Source organism: Monodon monoceros, unplaced genomic scaffold, assembly GCF_005190385.1.
Source record: "Monodon monoceros isolate NGI ecotype Baffin Bay Population unplaced genomic scaffold, NGI_Narwhal_1 Super_Scaffold_22, whole genome shotgun sequence".
Classification (NCBI taxonomy): domain Eukaryota; kingdom Metazoa; phylum Chordata; class Mammalia; order Artiodactyla; family Monodontidae; genus Monodon; species Monodon monoceros.
The window spans coordinates 126,482,794-126,491,626 of NW_021703779.1; the positions used below are offsets into that span (position 1 = coordinate 126,482,794).

An 8,833-nucleotide genomic window follows, 5' to 3' on the forward strand; every position below is an offset into this window, starting at 1 on the left:
AAGGAGGGGAATGGGGTGGGCAGGGACCTCCTGCAGAGCAGTGGAGCCTTTTCCTAGCTCAGAGTTCATGGAACCTTTCCTTGTTCTGTGGTCGAAAGTGAGTAGAAGAGGACTGAGGGGATTGTCCAGGTTACCGAGTTGCAGAGCTATAGGCTTCTTAAGTCTGGGACCTGTGCTGCTTTCATCACATTATGTATTGCTCCCAGTTCGTGGGTAGTTATTACCCCTAAGGCCTTGGTGAGCCTGGTGGACCCATACTGATAGCTCTGGCAGTCTGTCCAAACGTGAGGGAGGGGTGCCTCTTAACCTGTCCTATTTGTCATCTAACCTCCTGCCTCCCAGATGCTAATGCTGGTGCGCCAACACCTCTATTCTATGTAGACCTCTAGCATTACTATTCATGCCAGACAGACCCTCTGTGTCATTTAACTAAAACTCAACTGTTACACTCTGGGTGACATGATTGTGGCTCTCGTTGTCTCCCTTTCCACAGTCAGGTTGTGCCTTTCAGCCTTATTTGATTTTTATTCTTTCTAGCAAAACCTCTCCCTGAATTAAGGCCAGGCACAGCACAGGTAATTTTGAGGTTTATATTTCAAGTCCTAAGAGCCCCCATTTCCCATAGCACCAGCAGTTCAGGGAAGAGTACCGCCCCCATCCCTTATTCTCGGAAGAATCGGGCCTTTCCTTTTCAGCTAGCCCTCAGTCTTCCCCTTGTGCCCGATATCTGGACAAGCTGGTAAGAAAGCCTGGGTGCGCCTTCCTTTGGCACCAGAGGGAGATTAGAACCATGTATGCCCCTGACCACACGTGAGAACTCTCACCTTGGCCCCGCCCCCTCACATGGTAAAATCCCAGGCCACTCTCTATCCTTTGTTCTCACAAGTCACTTTACAACTGGTTGAGAGGCTTGCCCTGCTCTCTTGAGAACCCTTGATTCTGTAAGTAATGAACCATTTCTTGACTTCTTGGTGTGTGTGTGTGTGTGTGTGTGTGTGTGTGTGTGTGTGTGTGTGGTGTCATTGGTCTCCATGTCCAAAGCAAACTTTGGGTGGGGGTCTGTCTGTCTCTCAGGTTACGTTGGTGGAAGTTATGTGCAAGTCTATGGAACTGCCCCCCCAACCCCCACACACAACCAAGAGAGTCAGTTACAGACAGTATCACAGGAAGCATGGCAGAGATTAGAGCTGCTCTGAAAGATGTAGGGGTGGTGGTCCCCATCATATTTCCATTTACTTTGCCAGTCTGTTCACTGCAGAAATTGGATGAATCCCATAGAGTGACGGCATACCGCAGGCTTCGCCAACTATTAATTCCAGTTGTGGATGATAAGGCCTTAGGTCCGTGTTACGTGGCCATTGATCTGATGAATGCATTCCTTTCTACTCCAACCAATCAAAGAAAGAGGATAAGAAGCAGTTCACAATTATGTGGACATCTTTACTTACAATTCGGTCCACTACCATGTTAACTCTCCTGCCCTATGTCATATCTGTACTCTCTTATAGTACAAAGAGATGTGGATCATCTAGACAGCCCATAGAACATCAGTCAGATCAGTTACACTGACACCATCATACTGATTGGACAGGAAGAGTAAGAGGCCTCTCTAAGACACATGGCCTCTCAAGAACATGGGAGATAAACCCTATGAAGATTCAGGGACCTGACATTTCAGTGAAGTTTTTAGGAGTCCAGTAATCAGAGGCATGCCAGGATGCCCCCTCCAAAGTACAAGACAAATCATTGCGTCTTGGATCCTCCAGAACAAAGAAGAAAGTAGCACACCTGGTAGGCCCCAGGATTATCGCTGCGGTCCATATATCAGGTGACACAGAAGGCTGAGAGCTGGGGTGCAGGAGACAAACCTGCATCAGAGGTGGGGTGCAGGAGAGGAGCCTGCGGCAGAGGTGGGGTGCAGGAGAGGCGCCTGCATCAGAGGTGGGGTGCAGGAGAGGCGCCTGCATCAGAGGTGGGGTGCAGGAGAGGCGCCTGCATCAGAGGTGGGGTGCAGGAGAGGAGCCTGCGGCAGAGGTGGGATGCGGGAGAGGAACCTGCAGCAGGTCCAGGCTGTGGTGCAAGTAGCCGTGTGGACCATCTTATACGGCAGACCCCATGGTATCAGAGGTATCAGTAATGGGCAAGGATGCAGTGTCAAGTTCAAGGCCAGCCCCTGTAAGAGAATTGCCACTCAGTCCCCTGGGGTTCTGGAGGAGGGTCATGCCATCAGCATCAGAGATTCTATGTCTTTCTAGAAATAGCCTCTGGTGTGTTTCTGGGCCCTGGTAGAGACAGATGGTTGACTATGGGACACCAACTGACTCTGTGTCTGGAACTTCTCATCATGAGCTGGGTCCTGCCAAGTCAAAATCAGATGGCAACTCACTGTAGGATGGCAGTGGTGCATCTGGAATGCAGGCTGGGCAGGGACAGAGGTGTGAGTAAGGTTTGTGAGCAGTAGCACAGGCCCTCATGTTACGCATCACAGTCATACCAGAGCTCCTCCCTCAGCTCACACTATGGCCACATGATCCCATACAGCCAGATGAAGGAGGAGGAAAAGGTCTAAGCTTGGCTTTTGGATGGATTTGCTTGGTCTTTGGATACAAGTTGAAAATGGATGGCAGTTACATTCTAGCCACACCTAGGGATGTCCCTGAAAGAAAAGGGGGAGGGAAGATCTAAACCCCTACGTGGGTTAGGGTGGAGGGACAAAGGGTGTTTTTTGTTTTTCTTTTGTCTGTGTCCTGGTTTTATTGTTTTGCAGCAGAATACCCAACATTGAACATAACTGCAAATATGTGGCTGTGCCAAAGATAATAATGCTTAAGTACAAATGGGAGACATGGTTTTTTAAAATAAATACCTAAATAGAAGTTGATCCTATGACAACCTGAAGTCTAGGTCTGGTAGGAGCTGCCTCACCTGTGGACCCATGAAGACATCACGATCCCACTCCCTCCCTAATCAATACATGGACACAGGGTGCCAATGGTCGTGATCACAATGAGCCTTTTGCCAGAGCCACCTCCAGCTCTCCACAAACATGGTGAAATTTCTCGAAGGTCAATGGTCCATAAAAGTTAAGTATTCTATGTGGTTCTCTTGGGTCTGTGTGTCCAGCGGGGTGGGGCCTAGATGACCTCCTTCAGGTCATCGTACAGGACCAGCATGAAGGCACCACCCATGAGGCAGAGGACGTTGGACAGGTGCCCTTGAAGAAGGCTTTGCCCCTTTTGTATTTGAAGATCTTCTGCTAGCAGTTAAGAGTCCCCCTGTACATGATGTTGGCTCCTTTGTGCCCTGACTGCATCCATCTGCCGCCACTTGGTGTTGAAGGGGCAGGAGACCATGCTGGCCACCACTGTCATGTTCTTGGAGTCAAGGAGCATGACTTTGGTGCTGTCGTACATGCCGAAGTATGTGGCCTGGTAGATGACGATGCTCCGCACGGAGATGCTGAAGCCCTGGCATAGACCCCGGATGCCATCAGACCTGGTGATCTTCACCAGGCTCCTAATCCTTTGAACTCGATGTCAGATTTCCCGAAGTCAGCCGCCAGGTGGGTTCTGGTGAAATCCAGGGGGTAGACGAAGCAAGAGGGAGGTGGCTCTGGCCGCCCCACCAGAGGCCAGATTGCCAGCAAAATAATTCCAGAACTGCGTGTGCTTGTCCAAGGCCCCCAGGAAGATCTGCTTGTACTTATCCTTGAAGGCGGAGTTAAGGACTTGAGTGGGAAGTAGTGTATGATCCAGGCTGTCCGTCCAGAAGGACAGCGCACCCTGCTCCTTGGGGCTGCGCACGATGCAGTCCACGATGCCCTTGTACTGCTCGTCGGCTGTGATCTGCTTGCTGGTGTATTGTACCTGCACAGCAGTTTTACCCACTCCATCGGGGCCACAGCCATCTTGGAGATGGTGGCGGCAATGCCTCTGGCCAGGAAGTCCTTGGCAAAGGAGAGGGCCTGTTTCGTTGTGGTGGCAGAACGGGCAGCTCAGTGAGTGGAAAACAGAGTGGAGGCACAGAGAGCTGGAGGGTGGGCACTACTGGTCAGCCCTGTTGCCGCTGGGACCGGAAATGCAGGCCTGGCATCCCATACAAGATGGTATACTGTCAGGGGATATACTTCAGACTGAAGGATGTGTCTGAGTGGGCGCATGAGCATGGGATCCTCTGGTATCACACATTCCATCACCCAGCTGAAGCACATGCTTAGAGGCGATCCTCTGCAGTGATGGGGTGCCATCCTCCAGAATGCAACATATGCACTGCATCTGAGACCTCCATGTGGCACTGTGTCCCCAATAGGAAGAACACGTGGGACTGGGATCCGAGGGGTGGAAGCCAGAGTGGCCCCACTTTCCATCTTCCCTAGTGACCTACTTAGGTGGACATTGTGTGTCACATCTCCTTAGCTCTGGACTTTGCAGGAGAGGATATTCTGGTCCCTAAAGACAGTGCACCCTCACCAGGAGACACAGCCAGAGTCCTGTGGTGCTTATAGATATGACTGCTGCCCGGCATTTTTTTGTCCTCTGTGTCCAGAGACCAGCAGGCAGGAAGAGTCGCCATTTCAGCAGTAACCAACACTTATCAAGGAAGAGAGAGAACTGCTCTTACAGCTGGAATATTTGCGGAACACAGGTGATGTGCTTAGGTGACTCTTGGTACTCATTTGCCCAGTTGTGCCTGTGAATGGCCAAGTGCAGCAATTCTGCCCTGAGAAGGGTATGGATACCAAGGACTCAGACCTCAGGGATGAAGGAAAGTGACCAAGACTGCGGAGGTGATAGCAGAGGGTGAGGGAGACCTAGAATGGGCAGTGGAGGAGGGAGGTAATGAGTAGCTGTCACAGCTGCAAGACCAACTGCATCAATGGCGTTGTACTGTGTCCCACCAATTTCTCTCTTCTAAGTGGACACTCAAGAAGACAGGCACATGGGAACCACAGAGAAACTGCTCCCTGAACATATGTATATGGAATAGCGGATCTGTGTGGCACAAGGGGTGGACCGGGGCAGCTATGGAAGTTCACCACTTAGATGTCACTTTAAGACAGGAGTGCAGTCAGCTGACAGCACCCAGATGCAATGCTTTCAGGATCCACTGCAGCATTTGCACAGAGGTCATGCTATTCCCAGGCAGCACCCAGTCTACGACTTAGCACAGCAGGGCTACTAGAATTATTTCTGCTCAATGTGGGACTCCTCAATGGGCCGTCTTTGCACCAGAGCTCCCAGTGGGCTGGCCAAGACTTTCTCAAAGCTGCACCATCGTCTAAGGCGCTCCCTTCCAGCCCTTCTTCCATCTCCCTCCTTCCACAGGTGTCTTACATTCACTGTGGTCTGAAGGCTCTTCCTGCCTACCCCCCTTTATCTTTCTCAATAAATCTTTTGCACTTTCTAACTCCATATTGGCTTCCTGGCGGACCTGAACTGACACATTTCATTTGAGGCTAGAGAGTACTCCTCTTCTTTCATGGTGAAGGTAGGAGAAAAGCCAAAACACTCTTTCCTCCTAAAAATTTCCTTTAAAAATTACCTTCGAAATATTTTATCTTCTCTTAAATAGCATTGATGGGATGGTGCTTGCTGAAGTGGCTTTGCCATATTTTAGTAAATTCAGCACTGTAGGGGGTTTGTTTGAGGGATTTGGGAGCTGCTCACACGCAACAAGCTTTATTGGGTTGCGTGTGCTCCGTAGCGTGAGACCATCCAGAGGCTTATGGGTGGGCTAAGGAAACACCACCCAGAAGGAGAGGAGGGTAAGGTAACTGTTAAGGAAGAGGAATCAGAGAGGAGGCTTAAATGTCTTGGTGATGGCACTCAGCAGCACGGCAGGGAGTCTCTAGGTCAGAGAATTCTGAAGGGCAGCAGTGGCTTGGCGTCTTATCAATGACCAGCGGTTGTGGGGTAAGGTGTCCTGGGAATTGCAAGGCAGGCAGGCCCTAATTGACTAATAATCTGCTGGCTTGGGCTATTTTAAAAATAATTTAATGTGTAAAAACTGGAGTTTGGCACCAGTGGGATTTTGAGCTAATGAATCTCAGCCTGCAATGAAGAAATAGAAAACTGAGGGGCCAATACACAGAGGCCATCTGAGGCTGATTTATATAACAAGCATTTTGATGTATTTCTGTTGAGAACGGAGACCGTGCAGGGACTTAGCACCTCCTGTCCTCAGGTTTGGGCTAAAACCCTGAGGAGATGGGCAACATTCCATTTAACATCCTGTTACATATTTAATAAATATGTATTCAATAAATATGTATATAGCTATGTTCTGCCATGCATTGCCCCAGGTGCTAGAAGTACAATGGATAGCGAAACCACTCATGGTTCCTGCCATCATGGAGCTTTTGAATTGCGGGAGGAATTGCACAAATACATATGTAATCATTATGTTAAGTGCTTGAGAAAGGCAAGTACTACGAGACTGCTACAAGAGTGTGTTAGAGAGGAACTTAAGTTAGATGGAGGCAGGAGCGCCACTTGAGGTGCCCTTGGTGAAGGGACATGGATGCTGAGACCTGAAGGATGAGTAGGAGTTGGCCAGGCAAAGAGTGAGGGAGGTTGTGCTCAGGCAAAAAGAACAGAGTATGCAGTGGGCACAAAAGTGACCTCTACCTCAGCCACCCACTTCTGCTGTCACTTTCCAGGCTTTGTCATCTCCTGTAACTGCCCCCACCTTGATAATCAGTGATTCAAGCATCCCCGCTGTGGTCATTTTCCAACCTCTTCAGGGCCTTCAGGCATTGCCTTTCTCTGTCTCTACCTGTCAGCCATCTCCTTTTTCACTTAATCTTTATTTAAATGACTTTACTCAGGTATAATTAAAATGCACATATTTAAAGTGTACAGTTTGATAAAGCTTTCTCATATCCTTTTTTTTTTTTCTTTCTTGCGGTATGCGGGCCCCTCACCGCCGCCGCCTCTCCCGTTGCGGAGCACAGGCTCTGGACGCGCAGGCTCAGCGGCCATGGCTTACCGGCCCAGCCGCTCCGCGGCATGTGGGATCTTCCCGGACCGGGGCACGAACCCGTGTCCCCTGCATCGGCAGGCGGACTCTCAACCACTGTGCCACCAGGGAAGCCCTTCTCATACGCTTTTGAAGTCCCTCCCTCCTGTATCCTGCAACCTCGCTAAACTCACTTATTACTTCTAGCAGCTTTTTCTTGGTAGATTCTATGAGATTTTTCTACACAGAAAATGTTGTCTTCAGATAACAGCAGTTTTCTTTTCTAATAATGAATACCTTTTATTTCTTTTTCTTAACATGAGATAAAACTCTTCTCTGTCTTAGAAAGGCTTTCTGCTTAGCTCCTTAGCTTCTGACTCAGTCCTCTATCTCTTCTTTGTCATTGCAATCTTGGCTCCTTAAATCTCCAATTTTGTGTCTCCAGGCCCGTGAGACCACTGAAAGCTGTGCTGTTTTTTTGGTCCCCAGATATATCCATCTACCTGGATGAAGCCTGAATTCTCAGCCTCCTTCACTGCCCTAGAATTGGCAAATGTCCCCAGAGGAGAAGCAGCTGCAAAATACCAGTGTACCTTTCCATGGTTCTCCTCCTGCACGGTGGCCCCTTAAGTTCTGATCACTTCAGGAGGTCTCCAGTGGTTTAAACTGATCTTTTTCGTCATATTTTTAAAAATTGTTTTTGCTATTTAGAATGTTATTATTATTAAATATTGCATATATACAAAAGAAAGATAATGTATCGTGTACATTAACAGTCCAAGGAATAGTAGAAAACCAAACGCCCATGAATCTGTAACAGAGAAGAACAAACCTAACTCCATATTCGATCTATTCCTTTAGCTCTAATCTCTGTGCTTAGTCATGCTGGCTCTGAACCTTTGTCTCTTCAATCAGTAAAAGAACATTGCCTATAGCCTGAAATATACAATAGTCTTTTCTCAAGGCTCTGCCTCCCAGGCTTAACCTTTAAAGCCATAACACTTTCATTCATATAGACATAAAAAGTTATAGAACAGAAAGTAAAATTTGTCTTATTGAAGGTTTACAGGAACTTCGTGACCTGACCTACCTGGACACCTGCGAGAACAAGGGACTATCACGTCCTCTCTGAGGTCTGGCCAGCACCGAGAGGTCTGCAACAACCAGCCACACCCCCTCCCCTTTTAGTATAAAAGGAACCTGAATTCTAACTTGGGTAAAATGGTTCTTTGGGATATGAATCTGCGATCTTCTCAGTCTGCTGGCCTTCTGAATAAAGTCGCTGTTCCTTGCCTCAACACCTTGTGTCTCCATTTATTGGCCTGTCATGTGCCGAATAGTATGAGCTTGGACTCGGTAACAAATCCACCATGAAGGTATAAGCTTTAGGTACAGGGCCCCCTGACCCTCCTCACTTATATTCAGTCCCGGTCAACCCTCATGCAACTATTCTACATTATTGTTATTTTTAAAAATTCATATAAAATGAGATATAATTGACGTATAACTGTGTAAGCTTAAGGCGTACAATGTGTTGACTTCATACATTTATATGTTGCAATGTGTTACCACCTTAGGGTTAGCTAACATGTCTGTCACATCACATAATTATCATTTATTTTTTGTGGTGGGGACACATGTCATATTTTAATGGGATTTTCCTGTTTTTCTCTATAGGAGCGTTTGTCTGCCAAAAACTACCCTGTCGTACCCATAAGCAGAAGTCAAATCAATAAAATCATGACACCTTCAATGTTTCTCAAATTTTACCACCTTTTCTCATCTCTTCTACCACATGTAGTCCAAGTTATGACCATATATCCCCTATACTAGTCCAATAGCCTCCTACATTGATCTTGTATCCACTTTGCCTCCT

At 48.0% G+C, this 8,833-nt stretch overlaps 1 pseudogene; it reads right to left on the minus strand.

Moving 5' to 3' along the window:
* Positions 1-3,134: 3,134 nt before the first annotated feature.
* On the minus strand, positions 3,135-7,969 carry LOC114906137 (annotated as a pseudogene).
* Between the last annotated feature and the right edge of the window lie 864 nt (positions 7,970-8,833).